At 42.3% G+C, this 20,902-nt stretch overlaps 1 protein-coding gene across 4 annotated transcripts in view; it reads left to right on the top strand.

The window, feature by feature from the left end:
• Positions 1–2,542: 2,542 nt before the first annotated feature.
• LOC122542726 (leucine-rich repeat and fibronectin type III domain-containing protein 1-like protein) overlaps positions 2,543–20,902 on the top strand; it is a 293,692-nt gene continuing 275,332 nt past the window's right edge. For all 4 annotated transcript variants that reach the window (XR_015754685.1, XR_015754684.1, XM_087983890.1 and 1 more), the window contains exon 1: positions 2,543–3,470. The gene's annotated coding sequence lies outside the window, so the exon portion shown is untranslated. The remainder of the gene's footprint in view (positions 3,471–20,902) is intronic.

Genomic DNA, 20,902 nt, shown 5'->3' on the forward strand with positions numbered 1-20,902 from the left:
ACGAAAAAGACTTGGATTGGTGCTAGAGTTGACTATCCTTCAAAGTACTTGACATCCAATGAAGCTCCCAATATGGAGGCAAACAGTTTTCACACAGCTAGATCACTCAACAATCAATAAGATGAATAGTCAATTAATCTACTTTGTGTTGGTTTTGGTTAGAGAGAATTGTTGGCAAGGAGAACTCTTCAAACAATATCCCATGGTCTTTAACATGCACTGGATGTGATGGGAAAAACTGTATTGTGAGCCTGTGCAAGTCAGATAAGGTCACAATCTCTCCCTTTCTTCTGCCAACTGTCTCCTGCTCCAGGTTTAGTGAAACTTAAACTGAACAGAATGTAATTTCAGTTCCAGTTTTCTTCCTCCTGGTCCTGAAGGGTTTGTATTCTTTGTATGATGTACAGCAGTCTGTCTGTAATGTTCTCAAAGGCCCCACAAGACTAATCCAGGCATTGGAACCTCATTTTGAACAGACCTATTGCGTGCTCCACAGTGAACCTGGCTGAAGAATAGTCTGTGTTTTGTTTACAATGCACCACAGTTAAGGTGTTGTATTATTCAGTCATTAGTCATGGTCACAGATGGTAACTATTATCTCCCACTTGCAATCCTTGTGAGGCTTTCTGTCCTTGAAATAAAACAGGAACCTGAGTGGATATATATATGATGGCAGCTTCCAGGGTTCCTGATTCGGAGATGCCGGTGTTGAACTGGGGTGTACAAAGTTAAAAATCACACAACACCAGGTTATAGTCCAACAGGTTTAATTGGAAGCACACTAGCTTTCGGAGCGACGCTCCTTCACTCCAGGGTTCCTGGTAGACTTTTAGGATATGGTCACAATAATTACAGATAGCTAGCATGTTGGTGAAATTGAACTTTTTCTGTTGATAAACTCAGCTGTGTTGTGCAATGGCCCTTTCAGTGCGATGTATGTATTTTCTATCGTCCCCTGCCCTGGGCATTGACAGCCACAATGTCACACCCTTACTGCCCAGGCTACAGCACAGACCTTGCAAAGGACAACTGAGAGAAAGGGATTGTAATCTGGTACAAACTGCACCAGTGAGAGCTTTATATGTTGAGGATTGTGAGGTCCCACACAAGCCCCCAGTGGAGCAGAAATTGACACTAACTTCTATAACAATTCATGTTGTTGTGGTGAATGCAAAAACAAAGACTAAATAATTGGGATTTTGAAAGTGCAGCTAAAGTGAAATTGAAAGAAAATGTTGTCATCTCACCCACCCCCAGGTTAGCAAAAGTGGAAGTGGGATTGAAAGGGAGTACTGAAATGTGGTTAGAGAGTGATTAGAGCTGATCTTATCTCTACTTAATACCACTGGAGCAGGGAAAGCATTTCATAGAATCCCTACCGTGTAGAAGCAGCCATTTGACCCATCAAGTCTATACTGACCCTCCGAAGAACATCCCACCAAATCCCTGTAACCTTGCATTTCCCATGGCTAATCCACCCAGCTTGCACATCCCTGGACACTATGGGCAATTTAACAAGGCAAAAGTGAGGACTGCAGATGCTGGAACCCAGAGTTTAGGTCAGAGTGGTGCTGGAAAAACACAACAGGTCAGGCAGCATCCGAGGAGCAGGAAAATCAACGTTTCAGGCAAAAGCCCTTCATCAGGAATACAGGCAGGGAGCCTCCAGGGTGGGGGGGGGGGGGGCGGGGGGGGGGGGGGGGGGTGGCGGGACTGGGGAGGAGGTAGCAAAGAGTACAGTAGGTGAATGGGGTGGGGATGGAGGTGATGGGTCAGAGGGGAGGGTAGAGCAGATAGGTGGGAAGGGAGATTGGCACGTGGGACAGTGCAGAGCTGGAAGGTTGGAACTGAGGTAAGGTGGGGGGAGGGGAAATGAGGAAACTGGTGAAGTCCAATTTAACATGGCCAACCTACCTAATCTGCATATCTTTGATACCGTGAGATGAAAGCAAAGCAAAGAGCAACCTGCACAGATACAGGGAGAATGCACAGACTCCACACAATCACCCAAGGCTAGAATTGAACTCGGGTCCCTGGTGCTGTGAGGCAGCAGTGCTGACTACTGAGCAACCCCTATGAGCTGTTGAGGTGAAAAAGATGGTCGAGGAGATGGTGTGGACTGAGATTCAAGTCAGCTCTGAGAAAGGGAACACCCTGGGACAAGATGCAGATTCAGCTCATTGAGGATGGGAAAGTACTTGGTGGTTCACAGACTGAAGGACGAAATGGAGATATCTCAATGAGACAGGGAGCCAATGAATTAATATATCACACACATACAAGCCTGTATTGCTTCCCGGCCTCTTTGGAGGAAACATTGTGGGAATGTGCTTGCCCTCTGACTTTTCCTGAGCTGTGACACGTGTCCTCCCTCATTCATATTCATGAGGCACTCAGTCACACCCACTGTGCGCTGCTGATGTGATTTGCTGCTGCAGATTAAACCCCCTTTCCTCCAGTCTTTCTACAAGGCAAGCTTGTTCTTTCTTTATCTATGCATGTGTGTGTGTGTGTTTGTGTGCGTGTAGCAATCGGATGGTTACACAGTTGACTAACAGTATTTGCCAGATCGTGAAGGAGACAGAGAGGAAGAGAGATAAGCATCTCTGCCGACCTGCCTGTGCATTCTCACAGTCCCACTTGGGCACATGATGTGGAGAAAATCACTTGTCAGCTCGGAGCTGGTGTAGACCCAGGACTGGTTTTAACGGGAAGCTGTTACTGAGGGGAGACCCTGTTTTGTTGCAGCTGCGCTTTCGGAGGGATTGCGATCTGTTCTGTGAAACACACACATCTGGATAGTCAGTAACCTCAGCCAAAGGGTCCAGCCCGGCTAGACATCAGGGAGAGACTGTGTGGAGCCCTGTCAGTGCCACTCAGTCCTTGGTGTTGGTCGGTGCTGAGGATTTGCAGCGCTGGGGCAGGAAGGGGGAGAAGGATGAGGCTGGAACTCATTGCAACCTTCCCGAGAGAGAGACTTCTCCTGGCGGTGAATGGACCCTGCTCCTTCTAGAGTTGTGCACTGCTCCAGGATCAGGGGCTTGCTTGTGTCTGGGGGCTCGCTTGCCAGAGCCAGTGCCTCCCACTGGAGCGACTGGCTGTGCGCGGCCCCGTGTCGCTGTCCATGGTGCTGAACCCGTTCCGTGTTGCCCAGCGAGAGCCAGGAATGTAACCTTTCACTCTGCTGAGGATGGGATTCTTTACAAAGAATTGGTGAACGAGAGAACCACTTCCCTCCTAGTTCTGAACGATTTTCTTTTATGTCATTTTGTTTCCTTCTCCTTCGTGACCGAAGACTGTGAGTTTTTCAGCACCAGTTGAAGCGGAGAAGAGAGAGAGAGTGAGAGGGAGCGAGAAGGAGAAAGCAGTGAAGAAGGAGGTGTAAAGATGAATAGAAACTGGTGCAGAGCAGCCCCCTACTTTCGCTGACAGCTCCGCCGACTGAATCTGATTAATGTTTCTTTGTAAAGGTAACATGAGCTACAAAGTCTCTTCTTTCTCTGTCAACAACTACCAGTATTTGTTTAAGTCTAATAAATCATAAAAGAGAATTTATACCTGGAAATTGCGAGGTTAACCCTCCATTAGAGATATGCAGCTCCTTCCACAGGATTCAATCCTTTAAAGCATTTAACATGCAGTATCTAAAATAATAGAGATATCATAAAACATGAATAATCAAAATGAGAAGACTTTTGCAGTGGGAGTCGCCTCAATATAAATTCTTGCAGGTTTCTTTATTCTAAAAAAGAGCTGCAATCAGATTTTTCCAAGACACTCCCCCCCCCCCTCCCCACCCCACGTTAAGTTGTCATTGAAAATTGAAAGATGGATTTAATATGGAAAGTGAACAAAAGAGAAGGTTACAGGTTAACCCTCTGCACACTGTATTGGATTAAAATAATACAGTAGAAAGTAGTGTGGCGTTCATTGCAAATATATTGTCTGAAAATTGGAATTTATGGTCTTTTGCTTCGCATGGCTATATATAATCTATAAATATGCGCATTCTTGTGTTTTCAACATTTTTCACACACAGAGAACAACTTTGAGGCAGAATGAGATTGCATATTTCAAGGAAGAGTTATGCTATTTTAATAATTCTTATTTGAAATCAAATTACTAATTCTAGTAAACTAGACCACCTTTATTTTATTGCCACAGTAGATTTGGGGCACTTTATTGATTGTGGAATTGGGAGAGATGGGCTCAGACAAATCAAATGTTTTTGTTTGCAGCTTTTGTACAATTCTTCATATCTGGACATTGGGTTGGTATGTGTGTGAGATTTGCTGGTACACTGTTTGAAGGCCAAGACCAGATCATTTGGATTCACCAGGGATGAAATGGCAGAAGAGAAAATTAGGGAAATGATGGAAGCAATTATCAGATAACGATGAAACTTGGGTTTGAAAAGGCTGCAGATTGCTGGAGGAATAGAGTTCAATGCATTATGTGATGTGCTTTCTGCTACATATAATTAGCAGTCATAGAGCTCTAACAAAATTATAGCTCAAAAGGGGAGAAAGTCAAAATGTTGGAGCAACCAGGAGAAATATTACTTTATATCATGTAAAAATGTGTTTATTTGTAACATATATATTTACACATATATACTTGGCACATTCCATATTATGTGATTTATTTACTCTTAATGTTGTGCTCACCAAAAGGCAAATGAGTTTCATTGATGCTTGTTATGCAGCAATGGTGTTATAAGACCTGTTATATGTTGTCGGCAGATAACCAGCATGGTATGTACTACAGCCTAGAGATTACTATTGCAATATTACCAGTTGAACTTCTAAGTGTGACATTTTTACTTGCATTATTTTTTAGTAGCTATTGACTTATTTCAACATAAGGTTGGGTACAGTCTTAAAATACCAGAAATAAAGTCAGTAATTGTGTTGTTGGCTTTCCAAAATATCTCTACAATCAATGCAATTCTTCTGCTCTTTTCCAGACTATAAGATTATTTAAAAACATTTGCTCTCATTCTCTTCTGAATCAGATAGGGTAACAAATTTTTTGATTCTCTAGTACCTCACCATCTTTACCATGGGATTCTATGAATGTCAGAAGGACATTTCATTGAAGCATATTCGAGGTTATGCTGCTATTGTCCATCTGTGAATACTGCCCAGCATGAGTATAAAACTCGACTTTAGACAGAAACCCTGTTGATTTCCCATAAGAACACAAAATCAAGGAGCAGGAGTAGATCATTTGGACTAGCAAGCCTGCTACACCATTCAATATGATCATAGTTGTTTTAGACTTCAAGTCCATTTTCCTAAACATTCCCTATATCCCATGATTCCGTGAAAGGCCAACATGAAAAGATTTATCCCAGCTTTAAAAAATACTCAATAATAGAACATCCACAACCCTCTGGGATAGAGAATTTCAAAGATTCACAACACTTTGATTGAAGTAATTTTTCCTCATCTCAGTCCTAAAATGATCAACTCTATCCTGACACCCATATTATAAACTACCCAACAAGTGAAAACAGACCCTTGGTGTCTTCCCCATCGAGTCCCTTCAGAATCTTGCAATTTTCAATAAAATCACCTCTCATTTTTCTGAACCCCAGAAAATGTTGACCCAATTTACTCATCCCTCCATAATAGGACGTTATTCTCATCCCAATTTAGTGAACATTCATTCCGACCTTGAAATAAGAGCTAATATTCCATTGGCCCTCCTGATTACCTGCTGAACCTATGTGCTAGCTTTCTGTGTTTTGTGTAAAAGTCCTCCCCCAAGTCCTTTTGTGTTGCAGCTTTCTACAAGTTTTCTCCATTTAAATGTTATTCAGTTCTTTTGTTCTCCCTTCCAAACTGAATGACTTCACGTTTTCCCACATTAAACTCCATTTGCCAACTTTTTGCCAATTTACTTAACTAACAACGTCTCTCCACAAACTGTTTGCATCCCTTTCCCAACTTGCTTTTTCACCTATTTTAGTGTCTTCTGCAAATTCACTGACAGTACCTGCTCTTCCTCCTCCAAGTCATTGATATATATTGTAACCATTTGTGGTTCCAGTGCTGATCCCTGTGGAACCCCAATGGTCACGTATTGCCAACTGTGGGCTCTTATCGTATGACTTAACACTTTGTGAGGTACCTTGTTGAAGGCCTTCTGGAAGTCCAAGTATAACGCATCTACTGGTTCCCCTCTTTCCACTCTGATTAATTCTTCCTTAAGTAAACTCTAATAAATTAGTCAAATGAGGTTTCCCTTTCATGAAACCATGTTAATTCTGTTTGGCTAGATTATAATTTAGCATATGTTCTGCTATAGTTTCTTAATAGATTCCCACACATTTGCAATAATAGATGTTAGGCTAACCAGCCTATAGCTACCTGCTTTTTGCCTCCCTTCCTTTTTGAACAGGGGTATCAGTTTAGCAGTTTTCCAATCTGCTATACCTTCTCCAAAATCCAATGATATTTGGAAAATTACAACCAATGCATCTACTATCTCTGTAGCTACTTCTTTTTAGGATCCTAAGATGCAAGCCATCAGGGCCAGGGGATTGTAGTATTGATGCAATGTTCACCTCTTTATCTGTTTTTTTTTTCATTTAGTATTCTCCTTAATTTTCCTTGGTTGGTCATGGTTGATTTATCCCTCTCTTGGAACCTTGCCTCCTCAATGGGATATATTTTGCTGGGAGTCATGAGTTACTTCCTTAAATATCTGCCACTGCTGTCTCACTGTCGTTCTGCTAATCTATCCAGCCAGTTTACTTTAGGTAATTCTAATCTTATTTAATTCAAATTCACTCCATTTAATTTAAACACAATTGTTTCAAACCCAAATTTCTCACTCTGGAACTGAATATTAAATTCTTATTATTCAGAGAATCATAGAGATGGACAGCACGGAAACAGACCCTTCGGTCCAACCCATCCATACCAACCAGATATCCCAACTCAATCTAGTCCCACCTGCCAGCACTTTGCCCATATCCCTCAAAACCCTTCCTATTCAGATACCCATCCAAATGCCTCTTAAATGTTGCAATTGTACCAATCTCCACCACTTCCTCTGGAAGCTCATTCCATACACGTACCACCCTCTGCATGAAAATGTTACCCCTTAGTTACCACTGGACGGGGTTCGGAGGAGGCTCACTAAGTTGATTCTGGAATTGCACTGAAGGGTTGGCTTATGAGGAGAGATTGAGTGGACTGGGACTCAATTTAGAAGAACAGGGAAGGGAGCGATCTTATAGAAACATATAAAATGATGAAGGAATTAGATAAGATAGAAACAGGGAGGCTGTTTCCACTGGCAGGTGAAAGTAGAACTAGAGGGCATAGCCTCAAAATAAGAGGAAGCAGATTTTGGACTGAGTTGAGGAGGAACTGCTTCGCCCAAAGGGTTGTGAATCTGTGGAATTCCCCAGGTAAAAACAATGACTGCAGATGCTGGAAACCAGATTCTGGATTAGTGGTGCTGGAAGAGCACAGCAGGTCAGGCAGCATCCGAGGAGCAATAAAATCGACGTTTTGGGCAAAAGCCCTTCATCAGGAATAAAGGCAGAGAGCCTGAAGGGTGGAGAGATAAGTGAGAGGAGGGTGGGGTGGGCAGAAAGTAGCATAGAGTACAATGGATGAGTGGGGGAGGAGATGAAGGTGATAGGTCAGGGAGGAGAGGGTGGAGTGGATAGGTGAAAAAGGAGATAGGCAGGTCGGACAAGTCCAGACAAGTCATGGGGACAGTGATGAGCTGGAAGTTTGGAACTAGGGTGAGGTGGGGGAAGGGGAAATGAGGAAACTATTGAAGTCCACATTGATGCCCTGGAGTTGAAGTGTTCCGAGGCGGAAGATGAGGCGTTCTTCCTCCAGGCGTCTGGTGGTGAGGGAGCGGCGGTGAAGGAGGCCCAGGACTTCCATGTCCTCGGCAGAGTGGGAGGGGGAGTTGAAATGTTGGGCCACAGGGCGGTGTAGTTGATTGGTGCGGGCCCTGTGAAGTAGTTGAGGCTTCCTCATTGAATGTTTTTAAGGCAAAGATTGATAGATTTTTGAACAGTAAGGGAATTAAGGGTTATGGTGAGTGGGTGGGTAAGTGGAGCTGAGTCCATGAAAAGATCAGCCATGATCTTATTGAATGGTGGAGCAGGCTCAAGGGATCTGATGGCCTACACCTGGTCCTAGTTCTGATGTTCTTAGGTCCCTTTTAAATCTTTCCTCTCTCACCTTAAACCTATGCCCTCTAGTTTTGGACTCCTCTACCTTGGGAAAAAGACCTTGCCTATCCATTTTTTTCCATGCCCCACATGATTTTATAAACCTCTATACGGTCACCCTTCAGCCTCCAATGTTCCAGGGAAAATAGTCTCAGCCTAGTCAACCTCTTGCTATAGCCCAAACTCTCCAATCCTGGCAACATCCTTGTAAATCTTTTCTGCACCACTTCATGTTTAACAACATCTTTCCCATGACAGGGGGACCAGAATTGAATGCAGTATTCCAAAAATGGCCTAACCAATGTCCTGTACAGACACAACATGACATCCTAACACCTATAGTCAATGCACTGTCCGATAAAAGGCAAGCATACCAAATGCCTTCTTCACTATCCTGTCTACCTGCAACTCCACCTTAAGGGATCTATGAATCTGCACTTCAAAGTCTCTTTCTTCCCCAGGTCCCTATCATTAAGTGTATAAGTCCTGCCCTGATTTGCCTTTCCAAAATGCAACACCTTACATTTGTTTAAATTAAACTCCATTTGCCACTCTTCAGCTCATTGGCCCCTCTGATCAAGGTCCTATTGCACTCTACGTTAACCTTCTTCACTGTCGACTACACCTCCAATTTTGGTGTCATCAATAAACTAACCATTCCTCCTATATTCACATCCAAGTTTATGAAAATGACAAAAAGCAGTGGACCCAACATTGATCCTTGTGGCATACTGCTGGTCGCAGACCTATCGAAGCTTATTAATATAGGTTACAAAAAGTTTATGCTTCAGCACAGATCATTACAGTACTCCACTCCTTACATCCTGCCAAGTTGAAAATATCCCACTTATAACTGCTCTCGGCTTCCTTATCCCTTAAAAAACATTCTATTAATTCAAATCAACTACCCCAACTCCATGAGTCATTTTCTTGCCTATTAATCTTTTGTGTGGCACCTAGTTGAATGCTTTTTGGAAATCAATGTATCTACTATCCCTATTCATTTTCTTTTATCTACCTTGCATCCTCAAAAAATTTTATTATATTTGTCAAACAGATTTCCATTTTGTATGATGTATTATGCTGTTCTCATCATTCTGTGCTTTTCTGAGTGCAATGTTAAGAATTCCTTAGCAATAACTTCCAGCATTTCCCCCATGACAACTGTCAGGAGAACTGAACTGTAGTTCCCCGTTTTCTCTCTCCTTCCTTCACTGAAATATAGTTTTATATTTGCTAACTTTCAGGCTGATGGGCATCTACCCAACTGTGGGAGATTTTGGAAAATTAAAGATCGTATCTCTGCAACTCTTAGAACCCTAGGGGTGTTTTTAAACTTTAATTTTCCAATATATTTTCTTTGCTGTATTATTTACTGTAATTTCGTCACTTTCTTTGGCTCCATTCTCTATTTCTGGTGTGCAACTTTTGGCTCCTACCGTCTCCCCACAGGTGATTGGAACACTATGATTAATATACAGAAGAGGAGGTAGATTAGCTCAGTTGGCTGGCTAGCTGGTTTGCAATGCAGAGTAATGCCAACAGCGCAGTTAGATTTCTGCACTGGGTTAAATTTACGATGAAAGAAACCCCTTCACAGTCTCTCCCTTCACCTAAGATGCTGTGACCCTTGCGTCGTCTCTAATGTGCAAGCATCTTTATGGTTTGGTACGAATATGGTGACATTGCCTGACACTAAAGAGTTCTAAAAAACTTCTTTAGTTTGGCTGTGATTTGAATGTGGAACTTGCTATCACAAAAGGGAAGCTAGATAGGAGAGGAAAAAATGATTGGAAGGATGTACTGATAGGTTGGGTGGAGATTCATACGGAATACAGACACCAGTGTAGTTTGTTTGGGATGATCATCTTACTATCATTTTTAAACTTTTTTCATGGTGATATCGATCTCACTGATATTTATATCAAATCCCCAACTGCCTTTGAACTGAATAATCTATTAGATCATTTCAGAGGGCAGTTAGGAGTCAACCACATGTAGATCAGACCATGTGAGGATGGCAGAGTTTCTTCCCAGTGAACCAGCTGGGAATTTACAACAACTAATGATAGCTTCATGGTCATCATCACTGACACCACTTTGTATTCCAGATTTCTTAATAGAATGTAATGCCACTCACTTTAGTGACAGGACCTTAAAGTGTTGTCCTGGATATTTGGTTTCCTGCTCCAGTGACATTAACTCTATGTTGCCATTTCTCTTTCAATGTTGCATCTGCTATGTAACAGGCAGATAAGTGGCTTTAATGTCTCTATGCTTAATTCAAGGAAAGTCAGCCACTTCATCTGGCATCTGTGGATGGATATAGGATAAGGACATAATCACTCTGGACTGTGATGTTGCTCTTGTTAAGTGACTGAAGGCATTTACAATCCAGGTATTCACACATGAAGAATGTCACTTGCGTAAGGTGCAGAAAAGTTTCTGGTGTTTCAGGTAATGAGCTTCAAAGAGAGGGGGAAAAAAAATCACAGATTGTGAGAAGCTCATTACTCTTTATAAGTCAACTCCCTAACACTACTCACAGTTACTTTGTCGTAAACCCTCATGCTCACATTCTATCAAAAATGGATGAGAAACTCCATCAAAAAACTAGGAAGATCCTACACATCAACATTCAATTACATCCACCAGGATGAACAGTTAATCATCTTTGCTCCTGTGCATTTTCTGCCTTGATGTGAAACAGTGAATCACTAAGCTATAATGTAAGATTTTAATATTCAATCACCATTTCCATTAAAAGATGGTAATTCATACCCATTTCATGTCTGCAAAATGCAATGTTTTCAGCTTCAAGTCAGCTGACAGATTTGATTCAGGTGAAATGGATGCAAATTAGTCTAAAGGGAATGCAAGAAGCATCTTTGACAACAGCACCCTCTCATATATCAACAAATTATGGCATTGTATGGAAAAAATGACCTGGATTTAAAAGGAAGAAAATTGAGAAAGCCAGACTCAGAGAAAATGCTAACACGTCAAACACATATGAAAAAATGTTTCCACAGGACAAGTAGATGATGCACTATTCACACTGAAGTTTAAATATATTACCTGCTAAGTATGTCTACATAATCCATTTCTTTGTCTGGGAAATTTCATTGGATATTATCAAAAGTAAAAAACCTTTGTCAGCATTTTACATTTCAAACTGTAATTTGTAAACCCAAGTGCATTCAGAAAAGATAGCAACATGGAATTAGAAAGTGGCCATTCAGCCCATCAGAAGTCAAGACGCACACTTCCTTTTGAAGACCAATCTAAAATGAGAAGTCGTAGGTTTAGGGTAAGGGACAGTGGATCTAAAACAGAGAGGAGAAGAAATTACTTCCGTCAAAGAGCCATGAATCAACAGAGTTCACTACCTCAGAGTTCACTACCTCAGAGTGCACTACCTCAGAGTGCAGTGGCTACCAGGACATTGAGTAAATTTAAGGAGGGTACAGTCAGATTTTTAATTAGCAATGGGTTCATGGATTAAGAGGATTGAGCAGGATAATGGAGTTGAGGCTGAGATGAGATCAGCCATGATTGTGTTGAATGGTGGAGTAGGCTCAAGGGGCTGAATGGCCTCCTCCTGCTGTTGGGGTGGCACAGTGGCTCAATGGTTCAGGGCGAGAATAGACAGGCAGAAGGTTGGAAGAACACAGCAAGCCAGGCAGCATCAGGAGGTGAGAAGTCGATATTTCAGGTTTTCAATTCCACCCTCGGGCGACTGTCTGTGTGGAGTTGGCACATGCTCTGGATGCTCCAGTTTCCTCTCACAGTCCAAAGACTTAGGTTGGAATTGCCATGCTAAATTGCCCCATGGTTTTAGATTAGATTAGATTAGATTATTTACAGTGTGGAAACAGGCCCTTCGGCCCAACAAGTCCACACCGACCCACCGAAGCGTAACCCACCCAGACCCATTCCCTTACATTTACCCCTTCACCTAACACTACGTGCAATTTAGCATGGCCAATTCACCTGACCTGCACATTTTTTGGACTGTGGGAGGGAACCAGAGCACCCGGAGGAAACCCACGCAGACACGGGGAGAATGTACAAACTCCACACAGTCAGTCGCCTGAGGCGGGGATGTGCAAACTAGGTGGATTAGCCAGTGGGAATGCAGGGTTGGGGTGGTGGGTCTGAGTGAGATGTTTTTCAGAGGTTTGGTGTGGGCTTGATGGGCCAAATGGCCTGCTTCCTCACTGTAGGGGTTCAAGTTCTTATGTTCTATCATGCTTTTCCAGTTGGTAATGTGAAATACAATACTCTCTTCTCTTCTTTCCTGTACTCTACAATATTTTTGTTCATGTTTCTAGTATTCACTGAAATATAACTGGCATGGTTTCAACAACCCCACTGTGATCATGGATCCTGCATCCTCGTGATCTTATCTGTGAAAGTATTCCTGTAGTCTCAAGGGAATAAAGAATTGTTCTTAATCTCCAGCGCCACACATTATCCAAATTGAAAATATTTTTCTATCTCTTAAAAGGGCCAAAATCCTGGAATCTCCTTCTTCATAGCACTGTGGGCATCTCCATTTCCTAAGGATTGCAGTGTTCAGGAAGATTGTTCACCACCACCATCATAAGGCAGTTAGGGATGGGAAATAAATGTCTAGCAAAACTCATATCCCAAGAAAAATACAAGCTATTCACACATGAATGGTAACTTTATTTAATGGAATAACCAACATGCAAACTATAGGAGTTTTGATATCGCCAGTAAGAGGGGATACCATTGAAACATCCAGGATTCTTAAGAGGTTTGACAGGTTATACACTGAGAGGATGATTCTCCTCATGGGAGAGTCTGGGGCCAGAGGGCACAGTCTTAGAATAAATCATGTCAATTTGAGACTGGGATGAGAAGGAGGTTTTTTTTCTCTCTCAGAAGTCTTTGAAACTCCTTGCTACAGAGAGCTGTGTATATTTAAGACATAAATTCTTTGTCAGTATTGGAATCAAGGGTCATGGGGAAGAGCAGGGAAGTGGATGCGAGGAGTGTAAGATCAGCCATGATCCTACTAAACCTGGAGCAGCTTTGAAAAGCCAAATGGCTTTCTCCTGTTCCAATTTCTTATGGCCTTATGGACATCGGGAAAGAACAGCACGAGTTAATAGTTCTGTTGCAACCATCCATTACTTCACTTTCAGAATCTCACAGAACTAATGTAAAGTCTCACCATTTCCTATTTTCATTTCCATCATTAAGATGAGGTATTTGGTTTGACTCTTTTGGGATGCCTTCTGTAAGACACAGCAGGAACTGGAGACCGACTGGTGAATCAGACCAGGTTCTGATGGCTTGCAGACAATTTTTATCAGATGCAGATTGAGATGCTTTGTGTTTCCAGCGTTCTCTTACTGTATTTCTATCCTAACACCCACTTGCTTTCCATCCCAAGTCACCCATGTATCTGTCAGGATTATAGAAACTGAACGTTCTTCTCATCCCTCACCGAAGCCCAATTTGAGCAACACCCACCTTCTGGGTAGCAGGTAGTCAAATGCTGATCCCTCCAGCTCCTTCTGAACCAGAGATTGACAGATAAATCCACAGCAATATGGAAAACTCAGGGAGGCTATTTCTTCATAATATTTAGGCCAGGATATAAAAATTTGCATGGAGTATATTGCATTGGTGAGCTGTTGAGAAAAAGGTCACTGTCAGAGATTATCTGGAACATTCCTTTCATACACCCTGCTAAGGAGGGATTTCTGGGTCAGATGTTACATGTTCCATTTAATATTTTCACAAAAGGGATAGTAACACCTTAATGCTCACATGGTTTGTGAAATTATCATTTGAAACCATTTCTGTCTTTTGATGTTAAAACAAAACATATAATTGGCCACAATATTATTACCTTCCATAATTTTCCAGTCTTGCTTAGTAAACATTTTTGGGATTGCATTGACCATTGCAGAGAGGCAGATTGGCCTGCAGGGTTGAGAGGGAAGCTGAGAATGAGTCGTTTATATTGATATGTATGTTCATATCCCACTCTTGCCACTGACTTCCAGAACCTGGGAGGTGTTGAGAGACCCTTCCATCTGGACCCCACTTAACCCATTGAAAGTGACCAGTTATGTTTCTGCCTGCCTCTGGTGACAATTTGGTTGTTGAGCCTGGTACCGTATGGAGGGATTTCCTGTTAAATCTGCTGCCCTCCTGATAGGTTCTGAAATAGGCTTCCTCTGGCCCTCAGTGGTAGCTGTTGCCCTGTAAGCATTGGCACTGCTTGCCCTCACTAATACCCACCTCACCCCACCATCTACCACTAGCCCTGCCTGACTGTCCCCCCTAATCTTTGAGGAGAAAGTGAGGTCTGCAGATGCTGGAGATCAGAGCTGAAAATGTGTTGCTGGAAAAGCGCAGCAGGTCAGGCAGCATCCAGGGAACAGGAGAATCGACGTTTCGGGCATAAGCCTGCCCGAAGGTTTATGCCTTCCTGAAGAAGGGCCTATGCCCGAAACGCCGATTCTCCTGTTCCCTGGATGCTGCCTGACCTGCTGCACTTTTCCAGCAACACACTTTCAGCTCTGTCCCCCCTAATCCTCTTACCCCATTGTGAGGGAGCATGGCTATCACTAACCCATTTCCTCTGGGTACAGACTCCACAATGATCATTGTTCCTGATGGCATTGCTGAGTACCTGGATCTCACATCAGTCAGTAATTCTCAGGGTGGCCAGCTGCCCTCGGCGTGAGGTGGTTTGAGATCCCATTAATCAGCAAACATAGGTCACAGCACTCGCCATCTGGCCTGTCAACGTCATCCCAACTGACTGCAGTAAAACCTGCTCCTGGTTCCTGATGTGCCAGTAACAGATATTAAGGCATTTATCAGAAATTTCACTGCTCTTTCAGCTCAGACCTTTGAAGTTGGTGGGTTAATGACTGCTAAAATCATAGATTTTTGAATAAGTGCAGTGAGTCTTTCCAAAATTGGAGGACTGCAGCATTTCAGACATACAGGGAAGTTAAAATCCTCAGTAAATACAGTTCAAGTTGACAACAGGAGGCAAAAAATTAAGTTTGAAAAATAAGTCATAACCACATTCAAATAGCACCTCAATGGGCTTTACATAATGACAGGCTTTTTGAAGTCACTGTAGAGGAGTCCAACAATTACTTTGCACACAGAAAGATTCCACAAATATTGTGAGGTATAATGAGGGGATTTGCTTATGTTGATGGTGGTTGTGGGAAACATAATGGCTGAGGGACTGGGGAATATCTTGCTTCATCTTTAAGGTTCACCTGATTGCCTTTTGACACTCTCTTTGATTGCAGTCAGGCTCACATTTTCAAATCCTATAATCATAGAACATAGAACATAGACAGGCATAGCACAGAACAGGCCCTTTCACCCATGATGTTGTGCCGAGGGTTAATCCTAATGTAAAATAAAATAACTTAACCTACCCACCCCTCAACTCACTGCTGTCCATGTGTATGTCCAGCAGTCACTTAAATTTCCCTAATGACTCTGCTTCCACCACCACCGCTGGCAATGCATTCACAACTCACTGCCTAAAGAACCTTCCTCTGATGTCCCCTCTATAGCTTTCTCCTAATATCTTAAAACTATGACCCCTTGTACCAGTCGATCCTGCCCTGGGGAGAAGTCTCTGGCTATTGACTCTATGCGAGAGATCAACTCGGAATGTAATCAGGAGCCTACAAACATTCCCTCTGATTTGATTGGCCTCTGAAAGGTAAATATTGAGCTAAATGTGGGAGATCTCATAATCTCCTTGACCCAGCAATCAAATGACCCTCAACTCAAGGTCTTACTTCCTGAGCTTAAAGTAAACTAAACAACCCAAATGATCCAAAACAGAAATTGCTGGAAAAGCTCAGCAGGTCTGGCAGCATCTGTGGAGAGAAATCAGAGTTATCATTTCGGGTCGAGTGACCCTTCCTCAGAACTGGAACTCAAATGGATCATGTTGCCAAGCTACTTTCTAAATAACAAAAATCCTGAAATAAATAATCCAAAGGTTTTCCTGTTTTGTACAATAAACTTGAACACATTTCTAAGCTTTGACATGAAAGATGAAATCAAATTTGTTACTTGTGGATTGTACTCCCAGGCAGAACTTCCTGATTAGAGCTCTGGTGTGATGATAACAATAAGGTAGAGTCGGAAGCTATTATTAAAGAGTCGTACTGAAAAAGCAGACCCTTCGGTCCAACTTGTCCATGCTGGCCAAGTTTCCCAAACTGAACTAATAGTGTTTGCCTGCATTTAGCTCAGAGCCCTCGAAACTTTTCCTATCTGTGTATTTGTCCAAATGTCTTTTGAATGTTGAAATTGTACCTGCATCTACCACTTCCTCTGGCAGTTCATTCCACAGATGAACCACGCTCTGTGGGAAAATGTTGCCCCTCAGCTGTGGGCTCTTATGGTGCTGGGCTAGGTCCCTACATCCAATCCATAGAACCTGGGTTCAAGCCCTACATGTTCCAGAGGTGCATCTATCCAAACAGGTTCATTAGGAAAATGTCTACAATGAGAGCCAATCTGAAGTCACTTGAATCCTGGAATCTCCTGTGTTGCTGGATGAGCAAAATTACTTTCTGTTTAAACCCCAATCTTGAGTTGATCCCACAACGAATCCCATTTGAGGTTCAATCTGTTTACAACTTTCAACCTTCGAATATAAAATGGAAAACTTTACTCCCTTGTGCAGAATCCTAAAGTGAGATTTGACTTCAATGTTACACAGCAGTCCCCTGTGCTGACAGGTGATGAATTTGTAGAGCTTGGAGGTGGGGTGTGTGCGGGGAGGATGGGACCATTTTAATTATTCATAGCCTCATTATCACATTTAGGTATCTGAGCGTGTGCATGTTAGGATTGGGTTATCAAAAACATTTCCATACAGTCAACATGAACAGCATGTTGGCAATCTGCTCCCTATGAAAATGCGTGAAGTACGCGTGGAGCAGTGAGACCGGACTCCAGCCTCAATTGTATCAGCAATTTGTTCTCTGGCTTTAAGTCTCCAAAGAAGCAAATTGAGAAAACCCTCTGAATGTAGTTCAGGTCAAAGCTTAGAACCGAGGAATCTGGAGCAAAGCAGGCCTTGCTGAAAAGTGATGGGTGCAAAATTGTTCCTTTTGAATAAACCCAATTCCTTCAACAGAAGGTCACTGCTATTTTATGGAATTGTCTCTCCCCAGGCAAAAAGGAATAAAATAATTCTGACATCAATAACAAACTCACAGCTCCCCAGCATGCATCCCTTTTACAATAAATAAATAAATAATGTCAACTCATTAAGAATGGTTTGACCTTCAGAGCTACTTTCTACTTGCTCAGCACCTTTTCGTGCTTTTATCACCTCGTGAGGATCCTCATTCACTGTCCTACTTTGGGGTTTAGTTCTAATTCATTCCTGGGCTCTGTAGCTCAATGGCCACTTGGCTCTCGCTGATCTTGAAAACACATTAAAGTTATAGCTGCCAGGGGACCGAGGTTAAACACAGCCAGGAATGAGGCGCAGCTGTCTGTCTGCTCTTATTTCTGATGTTCAAAGTGAAATATATTTGGATGGTTTACTCAATTTGCTTCTTAGAAGGTTCAAAGTCGCAAATGACAGTTAGAACTAAGGCTTGGGGAATGCATTGTCAATCCAGTCCGACATCTTCACAAACCATGACATGAGATAAACATACTTACTCCAGCTACAAGCAGACCAATCCAACATCTTACCTATATCAAATAACAAAATCTGTCACCCAGCTTTCAATAATAAACATAATTATCAAAATGAAATGAAGATGCAATAATTGGTCAACATATGTGTTAATTGGCAAACATATAGTTATCGAAAAGGATAAATGCTTAACCCTCTAAATATCACCAAAGCGCACATAAAGGAAAACAGAGAGACAAAAAGGTTCTGAGGAAGGGTCACTCGACCCAAAACATTAACTCTGATTTCTCTGCACAGATGCTGCCAGACCTGCTGAACTTTTCCTGCAATTTCCATTTTTGTTTCTGATTTACAGCACAAAACTTTCAAAATAAAATTCTTTGGTGGCAGGCTTAATAAATCTTCCTGCCAAAATCATGGTTTCAATATTGAATTGCCCAATCATCTAACTGTTTTATTATTGTCCAGGCTTTATTTTTCTGTTAGCCTCTTTCTTCATATCTTCTAATTGTTCCTTTTCATCAGCTTAATATCTGAGGCATTTTCCAGTATTGCAACTCTAGTATATATTAGATTAGATTAGATTAGATTACATTACAGTGTGGAAACAGGCCCTTCGGCCCAACAAGTCCACACCGACCCGCCGAAGCGAACCCACCCATACCCCTACATTTACCCCTTACCTAACACTACGGGCAATTTAGCATGGCCAATTCACCTGACCCTACACATCTTTGGACTGTGGGAGGAAACCGGAGCACCCGGAGGAAACCCACGCAGACACGGGGAGAACGTGCAAACTCCACACAGTCAGTCGCCTGAGGCGGGAATTGAACCCGGGCCTGAGGCGGGAATTAACTGGGCCTCTCTTTCTGGTAGCTGTTCCTCATGGAGACTATTCACAATGTCAGCAATCTTGTTTCAAGGCAACAAAATTCTCTTTTAATTCCTCATCTTTGCACTACCATTGTAAAGCTTCTGATCCCCCTTTCTCTCGGGCATCTCTAACTGTACTGCTGGAGCCTCCAAACGCTCCCTGCCAAGCCTCCTTCTCGAAAGTTTTTCCCACTTTGCAGTATGGCTAACATTGAATCTTTTCCTGGAACACCTGTTTGTCTACTGCCTCCTGCCAGATCTGAGGTGATGGTTTTATTTTCACACTATTGATGCTCCTCTGATTGCTGCTGACTGACCATTTTGGCATTTGATTGATTACATGTATCTATTTTAACTGGCAAGTGGGTAATTCACTTGTCTTCTGAAAATAGCTCTTTCTTCTTCAGGGTCCAATGTATTCTGTCAAGCACACTGCTGCTCACCATCTCACATTGTGGTTGGGGTAGCTTGCTGCCAAACATCCTCCTTTCCCTGTGCTGTGTCTGGGGGCTGGTCTATTACTGTAGCAGAGAATGGATCACCATACAGTCATAACAAAAAAAAAGCACTGATAATTTATTACGGGATGACAGGAAATAGACATAATGAGGTATAATTACCAGGAGCCAAGTACATCACATCTGTCCCCATCAGGGCCTCATGCTGATCTAACTGAATCTTCACCCAAAGACTGGGTCATCAGGTGAGTTGGAGCTAAATACAAGTTAAATATAACTCTTTCAGGATTATTACTTTAAACATCAGAATACTGAACAGAACAGAGATGGTTAGCTCAGTTGGTTGGATGACTGATTTGCAATGCAGAATGATGCCAACAATGTGGGTTCAATTTATGCACTGACTGAAGTTACCATGAAGGTCTCTGCTTGTCAACCTCTCCCCTTACTTGAGGGAAGGTGACCCTCAAGTTAAATCACCACCAGTTTCCTCTCTCTCTCTCTCTCTCTCTCTCTCTGATCAGTATGGAATGATGGTGACTTTACCGTTTGTGCAGAACAACATTAATGCACTGAGTTTAATCCTCATACAGATTGAGGTATTTGATAGCGGTCTTGTCTCACCCTATGCTCACTGAGCACTACCTTTAGACTCTTTAAATTGTCTCTTTCTAATGAAATGAGATGTCTGCGTTTCTTTATGATTTTGGCTAATTGCTAAAAAAATTGTGAAGAAAACAGAGGAATCACTTGTTTGGATTGACTCCTTCAAAGAGCTAGCAGAGGGTTAACGATGGGAATGCCTCAGCAAGTTCATCCTAACTTGGATTAACTCACCTCCCTGTTGTCAGCAGTTTTCCAGGGTCAAACATTGGAATGGGCAGTTTGAGATTAAGACTGTTCCGAATAAGATAGAGTAGGAGATGAGATTTGGAAGGAGAAAATGAAGGATAAATGGAGAGTAAGAAAGAATTAGAGGAAGCGAGAGAGAGAAAGTTAGAGTGTGAAGCAGAAAGTGGGATGGACAAAGAAAGGGAGAGAAATAGCAATTGGAACTGTGCAGAGGTTGAATGCTGTGAGGTATTTTGTATTGGATTCAGAGTTCACATCCAATGATGCAGATGAACAACTGGTGATGGGACTTTGCTGGATTGTCAATCAGATGAATACATTTCACCTTTAAGGCAGTAGAATAGAAATGTTTGTGTTGAGTCGAGTGTACAACATTTGTTCTATTCATTAACCATTTATAATGTGTTTTTCTTTGGATCATTGAAAGTTCTCTTGTTTTGCAATAGGCACAAGAATCACTTTGAATTCTCGCCCAGTTAAAATTAGCCTAAGCATTTGCAGGCACACCACTTCAAAGCTTCTAAATAGGTCAAGGATATAGCTTTGGAATATGACAAAATACATTGGAGGATTCTGCTTGCACTGTCAGGATAATGAGCAATAGATACTGGAACTTAAAAACAGCTTCTGTATCAAAACCTGCAGCTTAAAGCTGCACTGTCATCAAGAATTTAGGTTACAGAAACTGAAAATTCTTCAAAATACCTCTGTGCCGGTGAGCACTGCGGTGACACCAGGATGCTCTCCTCTACCTCTGTGCCGGTGAGCACTGCGGTGACACCAGGATGCTCTCCTCTACCTCTGTGCCACTGAGCACTGCGG

The sequence above is a fragment of the Chiloscyllium plagiosum genome, unplaced genomic scaffold (assembly GCF_037043375.1).
Source record: "Chiloscyllium plagiosum isolate Xiang-an unplaced genomic scaffold, Cpla_swu_hap1 HiC_scaffold_47, whole genome shotgun sequence".
NCBI classification, from domain to species: domain Eukaryota; kingdom Metazoa; phylum Chordata; class Chondrichthyes; order Orectolobiformes; family Hemiscylliidae; genus Chiloscyllium; species Chiloscyllium plagiosum.